We start from the raw sequence: 23,705 nt of genomic DNA on the forward strand, positions 1-23,705 counted from the left end.
TCCATAATAAAACAATTAAATTACGTACATTATTAAATATTTAGGTTGATTAATTTTTTATGATTTAAAAAAACGTAATTATGGAAAATATACCATTATATTATTATAACTCTGAAATATTATTATTATAACTCTGAAAACAATTAAATACAGTGTTATTAAGAAATACTTTATTTATATAATAAGTTTGTTGTTTTTGTATTTAATTATCAAGTTTCCATTCTTCCTTTTTATGTTATAATAGCAAAATGTCAATGGAAAGTTGTAAAGTATATAAGTTGTGCTGCTAATTCGTTAAGGTAATTGGTGTGTATAATGTAAAGAATAAATATACAAGAAATTACAATGATTTATTTAGAATTTGTACAAAAATGAAAACTCTTAATTTTAATAAAGTTTAATGGATTTTCAAGAATGGGGTGCAGTTAAGTAAGGCTAATATAAGATAGGTTTTCCTTGCAATTTAATATTAGTGTTGCCGGGTACTATAATTTTAAGCAGGAATGAAATAATAAATTAATATTAAAAAAAACTTTTGCATGTCAGTTAACTTTATTTTTACATATAACAAAATTGAAACTCGTGACGAGGTGAAACTGTCTGTTTGTTTGTGTTAATATGTTTTACGTAAGGTAAAAGGATTTAGAATGAATATTTCAGACAATATGTAGTTAAGTGAGGCAACATGGCAAAGGAAATTTTAGAAAAGCTCAAAGCGTTAGATTCTTAAACGTTTTCGTTTTAAACATGCTGATTTACTGTCTGGTCATCCGCACCCCCCTAGGGATGTGAAGGTTGGGGGCGTTGTATAAATGCTTAATTTATTGTAGTTGTTTGTTTTGTTGTCAATAGATGGCGTCTACTAATATACCCACAGCTGAAGTCTCGGACGCCACTATTTAAATAATATGTATTTTTTATGGAAGATTCATGAATATTGTATTCATCGGCGATAATGATATCTTATTAGTGCTGGGGCACCACTAAAGACATCCTTTAGTGAAGGATGTCTTTTTAGGATAAAGTCAGCTCAATCAACCCATCGTGGCGATTTCTTCAATGGAACCACTAGGTCCCATTCCTTATCCTTAATCCTCCCGCCTAAGTATTCTGTGCTTCTTGAAGAACAGTCGTAAATTTTTAGGCGACATGGCCTTTGCTGTTAACAATGTTACTTTAAGACTTAAAGTAATTTTATTTCTGATTTTAAATTTATAAACTACAGTTTTTGTCTAACTATTGTATGGCAGCTGGCTTTTATACCTTCACTAAACGAAAATGAGGACGAGTGCAAAAGGCACTCCAATTTTACAGATTGACGGATGCGGCTGTAGACAAGAAGATCGGACTTCAGGCCGGAGTAATTCCGATTCTTGATTTTTTGATTTGATGGATGAAGCGACTAAATAAAGAAATTTTGCAATTTTTAAATTGCTAGTATTTTATTAAACAACAAGGGTCAGTAGATTATTTTAGATAAATGTATTAATTCAATGAAACAAATGTCTATTTTCTGCCTCGTTCAGCTGTCGCCCACTACTCGCCATTACAAAATCCGCTTGCCTGTTAAGGAAAAGGTGAATGTTGCAAACAGAGTTTCTAACAAATGTAACTAAAAATTATTAGATACCAGTTTATAATATTGACTTTTGTGGCTAATGTATTAAAGTATAGTATAACTTGTTCAGCTATTGTCACTTGCGTTCCTTTCATTATCTCCTTGGCGCCGAGCACAGTGGTAAGTTAAAACTTAAAAGGCACGTGTGGGTGCAAGGCTGACCTTATAGGTGCTACCCACAGGTTCCATTAAACATTAGTATGATTTCCCGGCATCCCACGCAAAATAATTCTTATTACGTGCATAAGCATAGAAGAAGGTAAAATATTAACGGTAGTAAATTTTATTACTAAATATCCTTCAGTATCTACAGCAAAAAATTAGTGCCTAAACGCATGAATAAAAACTAAAAATATCTAGATTAGGGTATCATGCGAAGGGTAGGCATAGTATGCTTATGTATAAAGCATACTATACCTACCCTTCGCATGTTTATTAGGTACAATTAATTTAAATTTTCTTTTGTGTATAAATATTTTTTTATTCTATTTTATTGTGTTGCTACTACTATTTCTATTGTAATAATAATAATAATCATGAATCAAGAATAGTTATTAAGAAATAATAATAAGAATCACAAATCATCAATTAAGAATAAATATTATTATATTATATTATTATTTCTATTGTGGTGTTATGTAGGTAATAAGATAAAAGATGAGACTTCGGATTTGTTATCCCTGTCCTAGGTTGTTATTTTTAGATACCTGAATTTAAAATACCTGAATTACTAAAAACTTGCATAAATTTCTGTAAAAAATTTATGCAAATTAATAAAACATCTTAAATTTTCGCCATATTTTAGATACTATATAAGTATACCATAAAAAGTTATGGTTTAAAACAGCGCGAAGTCTAAGGACGGTTCTTAACTACTACTATTCTGATGATTTTCTGTAAATGTTATTTTATTTTACATATTTTTTACACAGTCAAGATCTTTAACGGTATTTAGGTACCTTATATATTAAAGAAATAAAGTATTAGTGATATTATTATTTTTATTTCAAGAACAAGACCTAGGATTGTCACCTGTTGCCCCTAAAGGAAAATTATATTAAATGTTGTTTTAAATTTACCTACTTGTCTATAAAATTAGAATTTAAAACAAGTAGTTGTTATATTATAGGTAATTTTTTTCATATACATATGTATATGTATATGTAAAAATATGTGTTTTTAGTATTCTATGCTTTAAAGTGTCGTTTAGTAGCTTGAGTATAAGCAAACGCCTAACAATAAAATACTTTAGCGACTTTATAGCTACGTGGTTTACCCTAAAAACAAACTAGGATTAGGAGTTGGAAAAACTAGGACAATTTAGTTCAAAAAACGGACGGCGTAATAGAGTTATAGGAGTTAAATTAATATGTAGTGAAATTAGGTGAAGTTTAGGTGTTAAGGTTTAGGTGAATAAAATAAAAAAAAATATAATCGAGGACGCTGCATAAAAACTATACAGAAAGTCACAGGATACTACAAAAACTCGGACATGGCCTGGGAAAATAGGACGGTTGGCAACTCTACATCTAGTAGTCAATTTTAAATGCATGAAGGGAGATTGAGTGTGCACTATATTTTTGTTTCGAAACATGTTAACTATTAATGCATATGTCAATTTTACATAGTATTTACGTATAATAATAATTAAGCATATCTAATTAAAATAATTGTGTATATGTATCTTCCGCATGTTTATATCATAACAAAGAAACAAGAGCGGCCAAGTACCTCTACGAAAGCATCATAGTAAAGTAGGTGGCACACACATATATGTATGTTTTATTTCAATTAAATGCAAATATTGTTCTTATTTCTTTGTGTAGTTACCACCTAGACAGCCGTTACGCTACGCAGATGCGACATAGTTTCTTTGAAAAATTCGGTACAGTTTCTTTATACGAATATAATAATAAATCGACGTCAAAATAGGAAAAATTCTTAGACTGTCTGTATGAATTATTAATAATGTAATATAATGAGTTATCTTATGTGTGTGAATTGAAATCTTTATTTACAGAAAATTAATTTAATTAAATACATGCTGCCGGTCACTGTATACACCTAAACCTAATCTTTAATAATTATGTTTTTTATATTAAATTACAATAACATTCGCTAACATAAGTGTCTGTAATTGACATTTTGATTTGTTTGACCTGAATTCGATTTAGAGGATTCTTTTTATGGAATGGGATTATTCCAATATTGGGTAGATACTAATTTACTACAAAGGTTTTATTATTAAATTTATATTATATAAGGTAGGTACTGGTAGTACCTATAGTTTAAAAAAAACGTGTCATGTACTAGCATACCAATTGAATACTAACATAATGGCGATATGTGTGCACAGTGAACTCTTTCGTGCCGTTCATATAAATCAAGATATAGATACATTTGTCAGCCGTTACATAGTTACTAATATTTTAGTTCCTATGGTTATAATATTAACTTTTTTTTAATGGAAATTCCATATAAAGTTACAAAAACGGTGGTTTATTATATTTAGTCGCGTATGGTATGGCGGTACTGTGGGTGGTGTGCGACGGAACCGGCGCGGGTAATGAACCCGACCATCCGCAGGTATCACGACCGCGACGCACGGCTCGCTACGCCCGCCTGTGCCGTTCTTGCCATGCATTTAGGGTTACCAGCTGGGAACACATAAATCTTAAGATAATAATCATCAAAGCTTGGATTTCTGTACAGAGTAAAAGTACTCCTATATGACGAGTATATTAATACTTTTATAATATCATGTGATTGCATCGGATAACGACCTTAATAACTGATATCCGTTGTTAATTGCAGTACTCAACATAGGTACCAATCTTTCCAGGTATTTTTTTTATTTATGTAATATTTTGCATTTGCTAGAAACTTCTTCACAGATTAATTATTGTTAATCATACAATACAAAATGTACAATATGAACAGTAGTAATTACTTTATCGATGTTTGAAGTAACACGGAGAAGTGTAGGATTATTCTTTCGATTCGATAATTCTTTCTTCAAATACAGTAGGTACCCAAATATCGCCTTACTAATTTATTATATATGTATATCTTTTATTTAATTAAATGTGTATAAGATTGTATTGTGCGCTTTTTCTTACACAAATAGTCATCTTCATAGAAAAATTAACAGTAAGGTACATTACCTGAATAACTTATTACATACATTGACATGTCGTCATAGTGACATTTTTACATTTTTTGATACTAATAGTTTTATTAGTGATTTTTATTTGACAAAAGATACAATATATCTTTCTAAATCATCTAAAAACAAAATAGCCACTTTAGTGGCTTATAATATTGACTACATGAACAGTTTACATGGTAAACTTAGACATAAAAATACTGACATAACAAATAATTCTTTTAATAGTACTATGACTGCAGATTTAAACTGCTCACAAAGACAAAGGGAAAGCAATCAGAATTAATAATTGTTCATCAGAACATACAAAGATTTCCCGGCAGCGAGTTAATTATACAATTATTTTTAGAAAAGTATAATATTGATATTGTCTGTTTCACAGAACATTGGCTTAAAAAGAGCAATATGATGTTCAATTTAAATAATTATAACGTTGTCAGCTGCTTCAATAGAAAGTCAATTAACAGAGGTGGGTCTATGGTAATTGCAAGAAATAATATTAAAGTAAAGGAACGTGCTGATATTGTTAGACTTTCTATTGAGTATTGTATAGAATTATCTTGTATAGAACTAGAAAATTATATCCTTATATGTGTGTACAGGCCTCCTAATAATGATTACAATGTTTTTGAAGGGGTGATGGAATGATGGATGGATGAAAAAATATTGTATGTGGAGGTTTTAACGTTGATATTCTTTGTAACACACCCACATTTACAAAAATTATTTCAGTCATTTGATTTAAGTCATGTCTTTCATGAACCCACTCGTGTAATTGCCACGTCTGCTACTTGTCTTGACAATGTGTTTTGTAACTGCGAGTATACAGAAAAATTCATAATAAATAAACTTCCTTCAGATCACTGTGATCAAGTTGTTAAGTTTAGCAGTCAAATCAATAAAGTCAACAATAATGAAAAATCAAAAAGACAAATAAATGTTTACAAATTAATAAATACAAAAGCGCGATTAAAAATAAATTGGATTTGCTGTTACAATCTAGTAATAATCCTGATTATCTTTACACCAAGCTAATCAATATTTTATCAGGAGAATATGAACATTTTTTTAAGAAAAAAGAAGTTCATGTTTAATCTAAATTCACCGAATGGGCAAGAGTAGGAATACTTAAAAGTAGAAATATTTTGTTTGATTTATACAATCAAAAAAATATCGATTTGATGACAAATTCACCACATAGATATGTGAAAAATTATTCAAAATTTTTTAAAAAAGTTTTTATTTTGGCTACATCTAATTATATTAATAAACCAATTAAGCAGTCTTCTGACAAAATTAAAACCATCTGGAGCAATATAAATAAAGAAACTGGAAGGTCTAAAATAGCCTGTAATCAATTTACATTAAATTATGATAATAAATTAATAACAACAACAAAAGATGTAGTTAATATTTTTAAAGATTTTTGCTAATATTCCAAATTTCAAATGCAAATATTCCAAAACTCGAGCAAAAACATTACTAGAGACTAATATCGGTTGTTGTTCTTTAAGATTTAAATTTTCACACGTCAGCCCTTTTCATATAATAAAAATATTCAAACAGTTAAATTTAAAAAATACGGAAGATGGGGCATTTCAGTTAAAGTAGTTAGTTCATTCATAGATATTGCTGCTCCATATCTAGCCACTATTTTTAATAAATGTATTGATAATGGCGTTTTTCCACAATTAATGAAATTTAGCAAATTAATCCCACTATTTAAATCAGGAGATAAATTTGTGCCAGGGAACTATAGACCTATATCTATTTTGCCAGTTCTAAGTAAGCTGTTTGAAAAGATAATGTTAAATCAAATGTTACAACACTTCAGGGATAACGGACTGCTTCTCAGTCAGCAATATGGTTTCACCGCCGGCAAGTCTACCACTGACGCAGGTGTAGGACTAATAACACATATTTTCGAATCATGGGAGAAGTCACAGGATGCACTCGGAGTTTTTTGTGATCTATCAAAGGCATTTGATTGCGTGGATCATAAAACGCTTTTGTACAAGCTCGAACATTATGGTACAAGAGATAATGATCTAAAATTAATGAGAACTTATTTAGGGGATAGAGTCCAAACTGTAGATATTGACGGTGTAAAATCTAAGGGAGCTAATATTAAGATGGGCGTTCCACACGGATCAATCTTAGGCCCCTTTTTCTTTTTAATTTACATAAATGACCTTTATGGTAGAAAAAATTGCAGATATAGTGCTGTTTGCGGATGATACTTCGTTAATGTTTAAAATTGTACAAGTACGTCAAAGTAATCAATTAGACGATGTAAATATCTGCTATATTAAATTGGTTTACATGTAATAACCTGTTATTAAATTCCAGCAAAACAAAGTGTATCAAATTTTCACTTCCTAATGTAAGACTAATAAATACACAGTTATTGCTTAATGACGAAATAGTAAATTTTGTTAATGATACAATTTTTTTAGGTATAACAGTGGACTCGAAATTACAATGGGGGCTGTCCCATAATAGTCGACGCCAGACATTGGACAGTAGACTCAGTTCTGCTGCATATGCAATTAGAAGAATTAGGCAATTAACAGACGTGGTGACAGCTAAACTTGTATATTTTAGGTATTTCCATAGCATAATGTCATATAGCATACTGCTGTGGGGTAAACCAGCCGATATAAATACTATGTTTATTTTACAAAAGAGAGCCATACGTTCTATTTATGGTATGGGTTCAAGAGAGTCATTACTTCAGTGCTTTTAAGAATCAAATATCCTCACCATACATTTATGAAAATATCATGTATACACGGAAGTAGAGTTTTAAAAAACTCAAAGGCTGTACAAGTGGAAACTTACGCAATAAAAATAAGTTAATTTTACCTAAATGCCTTCTGCACAAAATCAGTAAATTCATTCTACGGTAATTGCGTAAGATTTTATAATAAACTGCCAGAATTTGCACTAAATTTGACAGAGAGGCAATTCAAATCTTATATTAAACAATTTTTGTGTAAGAAAGCCTATTACAGGATAGACGAATTCATAAATGACAACATATCAAGTAAATAATTAGTTTATTAGCATACAACGTTATAATTTATTTTTCTTATTGCTTTCTTGATTTAATTATTTTAGAAATATGAAAGCGGTTTTTATATTGATTGCCACATGCATTCTTATGTAAAATGTGAATACTATAACTATCAGATGGCAATTGTGCCAAAGTCAGCTATTTTGTGGTCTAGTGTTTTGTCATAGTCATGCTCACTAAAATGTCCAGACTTGTGGCGGCGTGATGGGCCGGGTCATTGGGCTCCCTAAAATGTGGTCGAGCGCAGTGATGGCTGGCTCATCCCTCATACTCGTGAACGGGTGCTGCTTGTAGGGACTGGTCTGCTCTAATCATTATGACTGATTTCCTCTTATTAATTGTTTAACTAGTTGGTTATATATTCAATATTTTTTCTATTTGATTATTTAATTGAATTAGTGCTAATTGGTGGTTTGTATTCACATACTTAAACTTAAAAATGTAAAGTAATAATAAAATTATTTAAAAAAGCAACACGTAAGTTTCTTGCTCGTTCTTCAATGTAAGTTTATTTGAATAAATGATTTTCTATTCTATACTTTCTTTCTTCTTTATTATTTTAAAGAGTTTAAAATTGTGAGTTCGGTATTTAAGCATAGAATAAGATATATATATATAATTTTCTGGCAACCCTACTCAAAACTCGGCTTCGGACCCGCTCCATTTTGCCTTGCGCTCACGACTACGACGTTCCTTCGGGGTCTTCAAGATTCTCAGTCATTGTTGTTGTTACTTAACAATGACTATTCATTTATAATTCTAAATATTTTCATATATTAGAGAATAATTATAATTAATTCGAAGAGTTACAGAAATATGTAACATATTTAATACTAATTAATTATAACTATTTGTGTTTGAAAGCGGATAAGGCAGGAAATATGTGTATGGATACGGGTTTTATACCAATAACTTCTAGGAACCAATGTCTTACTGCAAGGATGAAAAGACAGGTGAAAGAGACATCTGCTCTATTTAACGGTAGTAGATAAAGTAGATTTGTATTTCAATACCTGTGAAGTAAAACAAAGCAAGGAATACATCTTGTGCTTGGGCTAAGATGATAAGCGGTGTTCGGGATGAAACTAAAAAGCTACTAACAGATATTAAGGCAATATAGGGCAAGAAACCACTAAACCTCTCGTCCGATTGTGTGTGTATTTTGCAATAGGTGTAACATACAAGGTACAAGTAAACATATGGGAATTTATAATTTTAAAGGTAAGTGACCCTTACATTCACTTGTTCAAATATCATTAAAGCGTGCACACTAACCTAGACTGTGGTTAAATTATGTAAATATATGATGTATAGACAATTTATCCGTATAGTGATAGAGTTACAATACAAATTGCCACGGTTTCTTTACATTCTTGGGATTTTATAATAGGTTGACTTAACAATGACTATTCAAAATATAAACATATGACATCTAACAACATATCATATTTCTCTTTTTTAACTATTTTTATTGTGCGGATAAGGCAGGAAATATGGTCCATAATTGATCTACTTTGAACCAATGTCTTATCATACCTACCGACTTCTATTTAACGGTAGTAGATAAAGTAGATTTGTATTTGTACCTGTGAAATAAAACAAAGCTTAAATAAATATATCCTTGGAAGAAGAATAAAATTAAAAATAAAATTCTAATCGCAGGCGCTTGGTCAGTGTGGTAATAATAGGTTAAACTCTGACGAGTAAACAAGTATTTATAATTTTAAATTTATACTTACTTTAAATATCTTCCACAACTGAGACTGTGGTTAAATTATGTAAATATATCTGATCAATTTGTATAGTGGAGTTACAATACAAATTGCACGGTTTCTTTAAAGTTGATATAATCGCCTATTATAGAATCTAACGATACAAAATATAAACAATGATGTGCATTCCTGTAGTTACTGCACATGCACATATGGATGTGAATATCTCCAACTACGTGTACATGTGTGTGCATCATTCCACTTACGGCAACATCACATGCCACGAACTCAGTGCCCTCCAGAATAATAATTTATTTTTTACTCGACAGCCAAATAAAATGTTATAGCGCTGGAAATGAAATGAATTATAATGGAAGTTACAAAAGGTAATATGAAGTATATATGACATTTTAAATAAAACAGAAGCTTGAATTGCTATGTGAGCATATTAATTGCTATTTAATATGCTTAATACTTTTAAATATAATACAATTTGCGGCAGTCACAATAGACTTTAACAAAATCAATTGGTGTTACAGTTTGCAATTGATTTTTGTAATGAATGATGATGGATTGGTGTTAACACCTGTGGTAGCGGTATCCGCTTGTGGGGTACCAGTAAAGAATTATAGGCTGAATCAAGTCAAAGGCAGATCAGTTTGGCTGTCGTGGGTACGACATTACCCTCCGGTACCCCTAAAATTTGATAAGATGGATCTGCTTAAAATACACATCGATTATGGTCATCGATTTATCTGTTGAGTTGGGATTAATAGTAATTGTATCAAAATTGCTCATACTTTTATTTAATAATAAAATTAATTACATTGTCATGACTAACATATGCCTGCTCTTATCGTACCCAATATAACTTGTTGGACACGAATAAATGATACATTATCATAAAGAGTTGATACTATTATGGTAGTTATTGAATTTAATATTTTTTCTTTAAAGATTTAGTATGCATATATTTGAATGCATGCATGCATACATTTTATAGTCTGTTAGTTGATTTTGTTAGTTTAAATGACATTTTTAAAGTATATATTATTATATAACGATAGCTGCTAGAGGATTGATAAATTAAAATGTTGTTTTATTGTACTATTAAAATTTGTAATATTTATTATCTTTTAAAGTGTTATATTTTATATAATATTGATATTATTAATTATTATAGAAATAAATAGTTCTAAGAACATAGATTATTTATATGAAGTACCTTCGCTGCAAATAAAAATGTTTAATTAGTTGTAAAAAAATAGGTAGTAGTAACAAATACAGTGTATTACGAGTAGATATGGTATAAATTCGTCTCGTTGGTAAACCCGAGGAGACTCAGGAACAGGCTCTTCACTTTTATTCCCACGTAAAAACACTACTACCAGATTCAAGAATTATAGAATTTAGCCATGTTATAAACTATCTCAAACAGGATAGTATAGGTGTGAGTGAAAAATTACAGCTAAAAATATAATAATAATATATTAACATTTAATGTAAGTAACAGAAATAATACTGTAATCATACTTAGTAGATAAACAGCCTTTGTGGTTTATTTAATAGAATATATATTATGGTTAAAGAATATTTTATATTTGTGTCCTGATGGCATGTATGTGAACCAGGTCACAGATAACATAATAGAATATTTTAATACAAAAGCATAGTTATTTACTCGTAATCATCGAAGCGTCACAAATGTTAAGTGCAATAAAATCGCCGAGAACACGATTCTTCTCGCCACTTTAGATTTATTCTCCCTCAAGAAAGTTACGGCATGTTTATTGAGTTTATGACCGTTAGACTAGTCACCTCATGGGACTGCGAGGAACGGAAGCAGCCATATCCTGGGCAATGCCACGGACGGACGGCGGTGTGGCTGTCTGCATATAATAAGTGCGTAATAGGTCCCTTGCGGCGGGTTTGCGGTAAATTCGACTTATTACTAATGATTGCACGGTTAGTTAGCCACAACATTGTTTGGTGGTTTGTGCTTCTCCAAAATGCAAATAATGTGATATTTCACTGTTTTTCACTATCACAATAAAATTTATCTCAATCTTTGTTTTTAATTTACTCATTGTCAATTAATGCTGACTATAATATCGGTGTTATACAAACATTTGCTTTAATTAATTCCGATATCTGGTTATATTGGCCTGTGTGGTTCTTTAATTTATCTAAACTATTAAATAAAGGAAAAAAATATTATTCGTTAGTTGATTTTTTTCACCTTTAACGAATGACGTGGACTGTATTAAAAAATAATAATTTATTCTCTATAGTTATTATAATTCTAACAACAGATTTTGGAAAGTCTGGGTAGGTAACTGGGTAGGTCTTTAACTATTTTTCTATTTCAATGAAAGATATATATCAGATGCTACTTTAACTATAAGCACTGCTTTGGAACTTGATGATACTGCGTGAAACGAATCTATTAGTGTCATTTTTTTATAACAAACTAAAAATCTATCTATCACTTTACGGTATAGGCAGTGAAAATCGGGTGTCATTGTATTCTGTCTTTCACACAATTATTGCTATAAACAATTAAGTTATGCATAGGTATTTTACCTATCATTATAGGGCCTGACTTTTCTTTTTTAAATAGAATTAGTCTAAATAGTATCAATAAATATAACATCTATTAAATTTAATTAGATATTTATAAAATGATGTATTTCTCTACCTAATAAAGCTAAATATAATCTAGACTGAATGTTAGGTACGTACTTACATAATGACATACCTAAATGATTCTTTTAACTATTAGATGTATCCGGTTCATTATTATAAGCGGTAGAATCTACTTCAGTGCCACTGTATAAAAAAATAATCACATGCGCATAATGCATTTAGACGATGATGTGGCTGAAAAACGTACATACAGAGTTTTTAATGTTAACACTAAGCGTTCTTTATTATATATAAGAACACTGTCTGCACATGGAAGATAGATGAGAAAAAATTGTTTTTAGAGACATTACTAATTTAATAAAATCTAAAGCAATGATTGTTAGAATTTTGAGCTAAGTGTAGTTTTTAGAAATATATTGTGGTCATGTTCGCATATAATTTATCGATTGATTCTTTTAATCGCTTTACAAACAAAAAGCTATTGACTATTATGATTCTGAATAGCACGGTGCGCAGTTACGAAGTCGCGGGATTTGCTTGTATTTAATATACATGTCGGGTACTGTGCTATTGTCTCTAAGCCCCTGAGTCGGTGTACTCGTACCTTCTTCCCGCCGCACGCTCCGCATCCGCCACGGCCAGTGAACACGGTGACCTTTGGCTGATTATCTACTGCCTATATATTCATTACATAATTCACAACAACCACAAAGGACTGCACTGAGATAAACTATAGAGATAAAAGTATCTATAAATTGTTATATGCTGTCACTAATAAAAAACAACACTGTTTTTGTGTATCTGATGAGATATCTAGATATTATTTTCATTTTTGAATGAAGTAAGAAAGCAAAAATTACATATAAGGGCATATGGCAAAAAATATATAAGAAATCTTGTACAGAACGATGAGTATGTACTACGTACTACGAATTAATCGGGTTTGCGATATTTAATGAATAGTTACGTTACGTTGCTCCTATCCGTAGATTATAATCAAAAGCAAAATTGGCGTCTAATGACGGCAAAGATCAGTATCATAACTTTCTTCCGAAGCGTAGCGGCACTGTAGCGTTCGCTTCATAAACTTTAGTAGGTAACTTTGAATATCTGTGATGAAATCTAAGTTGGGCCCAGTTTCCTATAATACTTCATTGTTGTGTGACGGGTTCGGTGTTTTACTTATTACTTTGGAAGCGAGCGGTACCTTTATTGCTGGGCGAGTGAGCGCACTAACAAAAGAGTTCAACGGGAAATATACTTGATTTGTAACTATTAACTTCATTTCGCTTTGCTATTTGTTTCTTAGTAACTACGTTATTACAATGCATTTAAGGTTATTTTATAATTATAAATTTAACATAATAATTATTTATTGATTATATATTTTATTTAGTTATTTATCCAGTAAAGTCCAGTACCATATTATAAATATATATATGTGTAGGTGGGGCTTATATAAGAGGGTTAACTTCAATCAAAAGTATTTAATTATTACGGATATCAAATTTTCAAAGATGAGAAATTGCGTCCATTTAGTTTTGTTGCTTTTTATTTGTAATATATATGTAAACAGTAACTATTACAAATACATTTATATATATTGTAAATGTACAACTTTAGCTGTATTACTAAGGATTTTTATGTAGGGGATTTATTAATTTTGATTTTTAATAAATTATCTTTTATTCTTGTGTTGATTTGCTCAATTTGCAATATGAGTTATTTGTCGAATAAATTTTTGAATATTATTTGGCTTTCTGACATTAGACATCGAACTGCAATAAACTGTCAGCTAAATAATTCCAAAGAACCGGTATTTTATGGGTAGGTGTAAACACCTTATACATCCATATTAATGGCAGTTATTTATCAATAATTAATCTTTACGTATGCACATGGTATAAGTAATATTATATAGTGTTACTGTTTGTCTATTAATAATAAAATTACATTTGTTACAATATTTTCCAAAGTTTAATGGACTAATAAATAGTCGATGTACTTAGCTTCTTAGATTATTCGGTCATGATGAGAGACATGACCGATGTAGACACCGGTAAGATCATAGTATACCGTAAGACATGGTCGTCTCATAGTCGCCTAAGCTGCAGTTACCATCTGCTTAAACGCGCGAGCATTGAACTCCCGTGAAATCCATGTTTGACGGAAACTGGTCTCTCACTGCTCGTTTGTTTAATTATAAAGCGCTGTGCTGCAAGCTTTGTTTATTGTGTACACGCATCTAACGGCACTATATACCTATCTCTGTACACCGCTATAATATGATTACATAACCAACCAATAAAATTGGACGCCGAAGTTTTTTGGAACAAGTAATTTTGTAGGGACTCTTATAGGATTTGGTCATTGGGGGAAGATTTAGAAACTTACTATGTATTTAGAATATATAATGGGGTCTTGACTTACACTATTAAATACCAGTTAGGTGCAGTCTAATTGACAACAAATAATCGTTACAATAAGTATAGAATATTACAACTTATCACATAACATGTAATTTTTGAATTAATGTTATTTTACACAAAAACAAACAGGCTGGCCAATCAGAGTTTGTCTTTTAGACAGGTCGGGATCGAATGGTGATATAACTTTGAACTGACGTACAATTTACGGCAAACTTTTAATATCTTTTATTTGCCTTATTAACGAGTGGATAACATTAAAAATGTATTAATTATTTCAACTTACTATAAACGTATTAATTTCGGGCCAAAATTATTAACTATAAACTACTTAAAAAATACAAAAACAATGGTTTTTAAAAATCAAACCACATCAAACTGCGCTGTTTCAAGGTTATTTGGTCACATCACTACAAAAAGAAACAATTGATTATTGGATCTCGACCTGTCAGAAACAAACTCTGAGCGACTGTAATTCGTTACTACAGTTAAACTTATTTTATTTAAAGAAATAAGCTTGCGTTGTCCTTCCAACATCGATGCTGATCTATGATTGCACAATAAATAATAAAGTCCGATTTAGAATTTGATTTTAAGGACATGACGTTGCGTTACTTTACACGCAAAAGTTGAAGAATAAATGATGATCTCTTGTTTAGGGTTATTTGATAAATTGACAAGATTTTTGGTAAATAAAATTATTAAATATACGCACATAAGTGATTTATTCCATATTAATTGACTTTTTGAATAAATCACTTATGTGCGAATATTTTATAAGAACGTGGAATTTATTCTGCGCGAAAATGACGCTTCTTACTTCACTTATCGAAAAGCGATTGGCTCACTAAACAATCAAAGTCGACGAAGGACTTCGTAGGTAACATATTGCAACCGTATGTTGATACAAACCTCTGACTTACCTTGTAGGTGCTTCCGTCATCATCCGCCCAGTTGACATCATCAGTTTCGACTTAACAGAAGTCGTGTTGTTTGCAAATGACTAAAACCGCGTTCATTAGCTCATAGCAACGAATAATGCTAAAAATATAATAATAATATATTGTTGTTAATGTGAACCAGGTCACAGATAACATAATAGAATATTTTAATACAAAAGCATAGTTATTTACTCATAATCATCGAAGCGTCACAAATGTTAAGTGCAATAAAATCGCCGAGAACACGATTCTTCTCGCCACAGTCTTACAATCTAATATCAGTATGTAATAAAGTGATTATTTCCACAAAAAAATATCGTCTAAATTTTTTGTACGTTTCGGAAATATTAAAGACTGAAAAACTATTATTATATTGTTTGTTAGGTAACTTAGGACTTACGTTTTCTTTGTCTTCAAATTTATTTACAAAACTTATTTATTCTATTTATACTTAAATTTTCTTTATAGACGAATGTCATTTTATTCTGTCTTTCACACAATTATTGCTATAAACAATTAAGTTATGCATAGGTATTTTACCTATCATTATAGGGCCTGACTTTTCTAGTCTAAATAGTATCAATAAATATAACATCTATTAAATTTAATTAGATGTTTATAAAATGATGTATTTCTCTACCTAATAAAGCTAAATATAATCTAGACATTTTATATTAGCCACTGTATAAAAAAATAATCAAGACTTGTTACACGAATCGTTAAAGCCTGTTTCTTATAGCTTTTGAATACAGATGTGATGCCATGGTAAGCGTAAGTAGTGGTGAGCGACTAATAAACAGGTAGAATTTATTAACTTTTAGTGAATATTATTTGATAGCAAGCTGTAATAGGAATAAAACTGTCTAAGTTCAGAGTAGTTTAAAACCTATTAATATTATAATAACAAAAAAATATGTATTTAACACATTGAACCTGCAGGCGTAGTTTAGTACTATGAGCTCAGGATTAAAGGTGTTAATTTTTTATAATAAAGTCTTCATGTTATTGAAAACAATAAAGCTTATATGTTTATATGTAGTAATTTTTTGTTCTAAAGAATATGATGTTTCAAAAATAGTTAACATATAGATTTTTTATATTAGATATAGTTGAATGTTGAATACGAATTTTCATGGTTATTTTTTTTTATCAAGGATTATGAACTGTAGGACATTATTTCATATCCAACAATGCCAAATAATCACGTGAACAGAGTTATATTCAGTCTACTTATTTATTTGCCAAATCCTAATAATCCTAACAAGATCATTCACTACTGTTCACTAAAATTAGGAACAGTAGTGTAACTGTTCCTAATTTTAGTGAACAGTGGTGAATGATCTTTTTTTTGTTTTTAGAATTAACCATAGAAATTTAATAGACATTGATAATTGAGCTGACTCTCTAAAATACAGACGGATTTTATTAAAGATACTAATAAATTGTATTTTAATCTCCGTAATTTCATCCTTCAAAGAAGGGAGAGCACAGCAAGATGTATTTCGATATATCTTGCTCGACTTGGGGCGGCCCGAACTGGCGTAGTACCTCCACCAAGCGGAAAACCGCAGCCAAACAGTGTTGTACTTGCACTACACAACAGCACTGTGTTCCTGTAGTGAGTAAGGTGACCAGAGCCCCATGGGGATGGGTTGTGCTGGTATTGGTGGACCTGTGTGTCCAACAGTGCATAGGCGCGACGTGGTGGCGCGGCGTTCAGGGAGACCCGGTGAAACGGCTAACCGCTGGCCGCCCGCAGGTTGTTGGGTTCCCGAACCCAGGGATTACATAATCTCCGCCCTGGGAGGCTGAACCGCCGCCTGTGCATAATCCCTGGTGTAGTAGTCGTGCCGGAGGAGGAAACCGGAGTGGACCCGGCTGCTACACCAGTGGGGGGACCGGGGGCCCTTCCGGCCGCCGTGCCACCAAGTCGCCCAACCTGTGCAATGCTGGGGTGCGTTGATGCACCTTTTGCCCTTTCTGATACCGGCGCAAACATTCCCCTTTAACCTTAAAAAAAATACTGCCTAACTACCATGACCAGAAGCAAAAAAAGGAAATTTAGTACTTCAGCGGCACCCCAATCCACATTAGATATGGATTTCTGTACTATCAGGGGACTCCACGGAAACATCAATGCGGTCCACCAATCACCTTGAGACCACCAAGCCGACCCTTTTATTCCTTACGGAGACGCAGATATCCTCTCCGGCTGATACTTCGTACCTGCTGTACCCTGGGTATAAACTCGAGCACAAATTTGTGCGTCGTGCCGGAGTTTGTTTGAATGTCCGGGAAGATATCTGCTGTCGCCGCCTTCTTGATCTAGAAGAAAAAGACCTGTCAATCCTATGGGTTCGCATTGATCAGGGTGACTACACCGGCATCTATGCGTGCCTGTACAGGTCTCATAGCGGTGACGAGGATACGACTCGTCTGTTTGAGCACCTTCAATTGACGTCTGATAAAGTTCTTGAGCAGTATCCCTCCGCAAGTCTAGTGATACTTGGAGACTTCAATGCCCATCACATCGAGTGGCTCCGTTCTCGGCTCACCGACCACGCGGGGAGAACTGCTCACGAGTTTGCTCTGGCCTATGGATTCTCGCAACTGGTTCATTCTCCAACGAGAATACCTGATATCGAGACCCATACGAGCTCCTTACTGGACCTTCTGCTGACTACACGACCGGACGGATATTCAGTGACCGTGGAGGCACCACTTGGTTCTTCAGATCACTGCCTTGTCTGATCCCAGGTACTGTGCACAAAACCTGCCATATCCCGACCTCCTTGTCAACGTCGTATGTGACATTATAAGTCTGCAGATTGGGACAGATTGCGAGAATTTTACGTATCATGGAAGCAGTACTGCTTTGCATCAGAAGACGCCGATACCTGTACAGCCGCCGTTACTGAAGTCATACTTGCGGCTATGGAATGTTTTATTCCAAATCTGCTTGTTTCTTCAGGGGCGAAAAAGCGACCGTGGTTTAATAGGTCATGCAGAGAAGCCAGACAGGCTAAACAAACTGCTTATCAGGCTTGGACCACGGCTCGTTCCAACAGTGATGTTGACGTATCTGATGCAAGGCGGAATTTAAATGCTGCATCCAGGTTTAGTAAGAGAGTAATTGCTAGAGCCAAATTCGACTTCGTCAGTAAAATTGGAGAACGACTAGCACGACATCCTTCTGGAAGTCGTGCCTTTTGGTCGCTTGCCAAAGCTGCCGAAGGTAACTTTAATCAGTCGTCCACCACTACGGAAGCCGGATGATAATTTGGCAATCAGTGCAAAAGAGAAGGCCGATTTGTTGTGCGCTCTTTTTGCCTCAAATTCGACTTTGGACGCCGGGGACACCATACCTACTACCATCCCATGGTGTGGTAACTCTATGCCGGAAATATCCGTAACGCAACGGCGTGTCCGGCGAGAGTTACTGTCTCTTGTCGCGCTTTCGTACTCCTCTGGGCAATTTCCGTCTTCATGGAAGACCACCCTTGTGCACCCTAAGCCAAAAAAGGGCGACAGATCAAACCCATCGAACTACAGACCTATCGCTATCGCATCTCTACTCTCCAAGGTGATGGAGCGTGTAATTAATACACAGCTCCTGGGATACCTAGAGGATCACGATCTATTGAGCGATCGTCAATATGGCTTTCGCCATAATCGCTCAACTGGTGATCTCCGACAGTGTTTTTGCTGCATATCAATGATTTGTTAACTACAGTTAACATTCATTGTTATGCGGATGACAGTACTGGGGACGCATGTTACACGGGCCGTGCTAATATCCCTCTTTCCGTTGTGGAGGCAAACCGCGAACAGCTTGTGTCTGAAATCGAAAGTACTCTTACCAGAGTCTCCGATTGGGGGCGACTGAACTTAGTTCAATTCAACCCTACCAAGACACAAGCCTGCGCGTTCACCGCTAAGAAAACCCCTTTTACTGTGGCTCCGCAATTCCAGAACACGTCCATTACCATCTCTAAGAGTATTGAGATTCTCGGTATCGACATCTCTAGCACAGTTGAGTTCCGTAGTCACCTCGAAGAAAAGGTTAAGCTGGCGTCCAAAAAACCCGGTGTGCTCAATAGAGCGAAGCGGACCAGAGACTCCTCTTATATAAGTCTCAAGTTCGGCCGCACATGGAGTACTGCTCTCATCTTTGGGCAGGAGCACCTGGATACCAGCTCGGTCCTTTTGACTTGGTTCAGAGACGTGCTATGAGAATTGTCGATGATCCCAATCTCTCTGACGGTATCGAGCCACTTAGTTTGAGACGCTTTGTGTGTTCTACCGATTATACAACGGACTGTGTTCTGAGGAATTGTTCGACATGATGCCTACGGCCACCTTTCACCAACGCACCGCTCGCCATCGACAGGGAATTCATTCCCACATGCTGGAACCTAGGTGGTCTCGGACAGTGCGGTTTCAGAGAAGCTTCCTCCCGCGTACACTTAGATTGTGGAATGAACTTCCTGCCGAGGTTTTCTCACGAGACTACAGCCTGGGGTTTTTGAAGAAGGGTATATTAAGGTTTCTTAAGGGTCGGCAACGCGCACGTGACACCCTTGGTGCTTCAGGCGTCCATAGGCCACGGTAACCATTTACCATCAGATGGGCCGTGTGCTTGTTTGCCACCTAGGTAGTATAAAAAAAAAAATCTTATTGCGATTAACTAATATTTGATTGCTTGCAATATTGATGCATTAATGTGAACCTTATATTTTCTCTATGTTCGTTATTATTTTAGATTTTATTTTATTTTTATAATTTTATATTATATGCCTGAATAAATAAATAAAAGTGATGCAACTAGTACTAATTGCATCACTTTAATTTATTGCAGTTCTAGACGAGCCGGTACAAGTTTTAGTAAGTGAAAAACTGTTTATTGATTATCGGAATAACAATAAAATTATTTAGTAAAGTAAATTAAAAGGAGTAACTAGGATGTAAGAAGGTTTTAAAGTTGATTGTTAAAAGTAGTTATTTATTATAGTATAATATGTTATTTTTTAAGTAAATAACGCGTTAAGATTTTTCTAGATTGTTTACTAAATGTGTCACCTAAACAAATACAGAATATAAATTCCAAGATTCATGCCTAAAGAACAGAACTATTCTGTGTGTTTTATGATTAGTACGTCAGTGTGTAAATTGCACTAGACTGTTATGAGTTGAGACACAAAGAAATAGGTACCTTAACTACTACCTTTAAATTTATACTAGGATATAAATATAAATAATTTCTATTTAATAATCTCAAACTGCTTACAGACAGAATTTTGTCAATAATACGTATATGAACATAATTGTGTTTATCTAATAATAAATACATTCATAGATAGAGGTCGGGTCAATTAAATATGTGTTTGATTGCTATAATATGCTTGTTTATTGTAAAGCTTGTCACCTTGGTGGCACCAAGTAGACTCGTATAAGTTAGTCTTTGAGCACCGGTATGAGTCGGTGATGTCATGGCTATAAGTTAGCGTAGGCATATGCTGTAGAAAGGTGACGAGCTTCGTCACGTAATGTAGTAACATACCTACTATGAACATTTGTGCAAACGTAATTATAAAAGTAGGTTATTTTAATATTTTGACAGTGAGAATTATTTATTTCCATTGTATCTGATATGTAAAATATATATGTTGCATAAATTTCAAATACAGAAATATCTGCACATTATTTTACGTGTAGAAATCATGAAATTTTATATAATAGATATTAAATGTATTCAGCTCAACTCAGGTATTCAGGCTAAAATTTTTATATTTTAGCCTGAATTCCTGACAGATCACCAGACCAGACTGTTGTTCAAATGGGGAGAGACAATATAAAAATAGTTTATATACCTACTGTTTTCAATTTTAATTTGTTTAGTAGCAACAAATATATATTTTATTTTAATAGCCCATAGATTTTATTTACTATCTACCCGATATTTTGCAGATTTCCCGTGATCATGGCGGTTGAAACACTGCCGAAGTATTGGGAAATCAATAAAAATTATATTCCTTTACTAACATTCTAATGACTGTACTTACTTAGTTTAAAAATAAACGTGGATTGGATCTTTGCACCGAGCTGCCTCCGCGTAAACTATTCCCACTGCATACTGCGAACTAATTACGAGGAGATTGCACCGCCCGTTGCACTGCGCATGCATGAATTATTCAAGACCTGATCATTTACATCTATTTATTCTTTATATAAATAAGACCCTTTTGCTCACAAATAGTACTCAAAAGGGTATATACATATTTAAAATTACTGCAGATATAATTTTTTCACAAGGTAATAGGTATTAAAAACATTAAATAGTGCTTTTCTGGAACAAATATTATTCAATATGACCTCTGTTCGGTTTTATTTTCGCAGTAAATGACTCAATGTCTTCCAATCGTGCCGTGTGACAACCTTGAATGTTTATTATTTACCTCAAGCCTTTTGCTAATGAATACCTAAGGTATGATGATGGTGCTTGCCAGTTTTGATAAGATTTCTAGCAATCATTTACCTACTACATAATCTTGCAAATATTAAATAATATGATAATATTTGGATGAAGTTTTAGATTTATATTTATGTATGATATTTAAATTATGTATAGAATATCTTTCTCACTCACACAATATTAATAAATACATTCCTAAATTTAATAATTTAATTATTAAAATGTATAATATTTAAATGCAGATTTTAAAGGCTGAATTATTGCCGTACAAAATAATACTGAAGTCAAAATATATTCAGATCTAATTTGGCATGTAATGTATCAACACAACAATGTATCTACAAGTTGAGAAATGTATCTCAGTCGGCAGACGGTCGCGCTTGTTTAAACTTAAGTATGTTACCGGTCCTCCAAAGATGCATTGCGTAAGAAGCGGTTTCGACACCGTTCGGCCAGCGGATATAGCACGGGGTCGCTCTTTCGTAGTCCACACCCACACTAGATTAGGTTATTTGAACAGTACAGCTCGCATACATGCTAAACGGTTTGGTAAACGAAATAAAAATACGAAAACAGCTCGTTCACGTTATCACTCGTCGTAGTCATTCCAATTGCTTGTCATAACAATAAAAAAATCATAAATAAAAATAGGATATATTTCTATTAGAGCACCTCTTTGTTATTAAGTTGCGCCAAGGTCCTTTGATGATCTTGAAGGCGTAATTATAGAAGTAACTAATTATCCATTGAAAAAAATAAGTAATATTAAGTTAGCCGTAGTTAGTCGCAGTAACACTGCGATTTTATCTTTTGGAATATATAATTACATTGTGTTTGTTATATTGTGCATTGTATCAAGAAAAATAAAATGTGGTATAGCAGATATTTAGATAATTTAGTTGCACAATACTGTTAAAATGTAAATGTCTTCGCCTAGATAGTATTACAATAGACATCCACCTATTTACCAACGAGTACCTACTGTGTGTAAACTTTTAATTTAGAGTTTTTAATTAATTTTTATTACTTACCTATCTACTAAAGTATAAAGTTTAATTAAATTAAATTACATACTTATGTATACTATAGCAACAACCGGATATTACTTATATTATAAAGTATTAGAGATTTGGAGGTTAGCTATAGTTCAAAACCGCGAATTAGGTTATTGTTCACTGCTGATGACCCGAGGTTTTACAAATGAATTATTATATTATTTTGCTTCCATGTCTATTATTGAATCACATCTTGTGTCATCATTAGTCGAGGTCTTTGTATGATATCATTCTTTGAGAAAAAAATCCTTCGCGTATCTATTATTGATTTTCAATTACGATTTAACTACCAACTTGGCTTGAATTGAAAATTTGTTGTATTATAAATTAACAATAAACTTGGTTATTTTTATTTATGTCTTAAATATAGATATTACCTATACCCTACATAGTATTCTATAAAAATGGTATATCAAACAAATTTCTAATATTTATTCAAGTATTTATGGAATTCAATGTAATTTTATAATTTGCTCATCATTACGATCCGTTGTTTTAGAATAAGAACTACATTGTTGCTGATAGGTATGTGTTCAGAGTTGGAAGTACCTACAACATTTTATTAAACGTCCAACTCTATTAATCTAGTTTGT

The sequence above is a fragment of the Achroia grisella genome, unplaced genomic scaffold (genome assembly GCF_030625045.1).
Source record: "Achroia grisella isolate CSIRO2021 unplaced genomic scaffold, CSIRO_AGI_Agris_v1 utg558, whole genome shotgun sequence".
In the NCBI taxonomy this organism is placed as follows: Eukaryota; Metazoa; Arthropoda; class Insecta; order Lepidoptera; family Pyralidae; genus Achroia; species Achroia grisella.